This window comes from Amyelois transitella, chromosome W (assembly GCF_032362555.1).
Source record: "Amyelois transitella isolate CPQ chromosome W, ilAmyTran1.1, whole genome shotgun sequence".
NCBI lineage: Eukaryota > Metazoa > Arthropoda > Insecta > Lepidoptera > Pyralidae > Amyelois > Amyelois transitella.
The window spans coordinates 2,641,116-2,643,345 of record NC_083536.1 but is presented as its reverse complement, the minus strand read 5'-3'; positions in this window follow the sequence as shown (position 1 = coordinate 2,643,345).

The following is a 2,230-nucleotide window of genomic DNA, read 5'->3' as shown; positions in this document are numbered from 1 at the left end:
TAAATTCATCAATAATATCAGATACAATTTTTTTTTAATATTATATTTTAATAAATTAATTATAAAACATTTTCAACTTTTATTTAAAAAAATGGATTGTGTTTTTAACATGCTTAAACATTATTTTAACAGGAACCAAATGTAACAGGGGATACTGACAGGACGTTATCGTTACCTGAAACATTGCCCCGTGTCGTCCTCGAATCATCAGAGAGCCCTACAATATTTTCATTTCCAGAAGTTGGGGAAATTTCAAGAGGTTTGTTACTATTTATTATTTGAGGAATTAAATTTGATATCAAGGTAACTAAGTAAATTGAGATTTTTATGTATAAAACAATTTTTGTGTGCCGTGTGGTTCCCGGCACCAATGAAAAAAAGAATAGGACCACTCCATCTCTTTCCCATGGATGTCGTAAAAGGCGACTAAGGGATAGGCTTACAAAATTGGGATTCTTTTTTTAGGCGATAGGCTAGCAACCTGTCACTATTTGAATCTCAATTCTATCATAAAGCCAAATAGCTGAACGTGGCCATCTTTTCAAGACTGTTGGCTCTGTCTACCCCGCAAGGGATATAGACGTGACAATATGTATGTATGTATAACAATTTTTGTTTCAGTGACATAAATATCCTTCTAAATTAACAAATTATTTGAAACCACGTATGATTTCACAAGCCAAAAGCCAAGTGATTTACTTTACTAACGCGTTTCGGTTGTGAAACAATTAAAACTGTCACATTTGACATTTACACTCGCAAAAACACACGAAACTTGACTTCGAATGAGAACGTAGTCGAAACGTTCAGAAACTCATCGTCATTAGTAAAAGTTTTTAGTTGGTTTTCATCTGATGAATCAATGTAAACAAAAAATGTTTAGTACCTCTGGAATGACTCGACCGCTCGGACTCGTCTATTGTTCTCAGTTGTGTGCTTACCACACAAATTTTTATTTAACAGTTCCAATGTTTACACTTGTAGCAGTGTTGAATATAATTATGCCGCCTTTTATAATTACTCTTTATACGTTTTTCTACAAATGGTGTTTATCAATATGATTGGATGAATCTTGCCCCGCTCGTTGTCTATTGTAGTATTTAACTATTACAATCACATTCTATTTTATTACTATATTATGATACTTAACAACTATAAATTTTACAGTGGGTGATGCGATTAAGTTAAGTATGTACTATCAGAATGTTAGGGGTTTACGGACTAAAACCGATATTTTTCAACGTAACCTGGGTTTGTCTAATTACGATGTTATCATTTTAAGCGAAACATGGCTACTTGATGGCATCTCTGACGGCGAGTTGTTTGATAGCCGATTTGTTGTTTGGCGTCGGGATCGGGACTACGCCCGCACGGGCCAGACCCGCGGCGGCGGTGTACTGATTGCTACTCGCAAAAATCTACAAATTATACCTTACTCACAGCCTTGTTCTAGTGCGGAGGATTTTTGGCTTAGCATTTGTACGCGTAATTTTAGGGTCCATCTTTGTGTCTTATACCTATGTACTGAGGTTAGAGGTAATTAAGTCTCAATGCAGTTAAATAATTTATCTAAAGGCTCGGTTTCGCGTGTCTGTTCCATATTTTTCTTTACGTGGGTAGTCGGGCGAGGAGATATAGTTTATAAAAGATATTACGAACTACCGTATTGATTAACGTTATGCTTCTTTATTAATTCTACAAATATTAATCACAAGTTAAATTGCTTTATGCGAACAATGAAAAATCAAGACGTTCCACCGAACACGTGGGGCGCGCGCAACGTGTTGCCTCTTCAACTGTCCAATCGACAATGCCTCGATCGAGATGGTCGCCTCCCCAGTGTTCGGTGTTACGTAAACTGTCAACGCTTGACAGTTAGTGTTGAATGTACGAAATGAACGATATCTTTGGACGCGTCGTCACGGCCAATCCTGATTATCGCACGACCTCGTGCGCTTATTTGTCCTGATGAGGGTCACCTGAAAAACGAAGATATTATTATTTGCTCGACCATTCCTGACAGCAAGACAGTTACGGATAGGCCCGGGCGCATAAGGCCCCTTCAACCTACAATAACCATAGTTTAAGCGTGGACCGGGCATACTAGGCCCCTTCGACCAGCTTTGCATTTTATGGCTTGGACCGGGCGCACAAGGCCCTTTCATTTCACCCTTCACTGTACAAGATTATTTGTAAAACTCGTGGCGTAGCCCGGGCGTTCTGGGCCCTT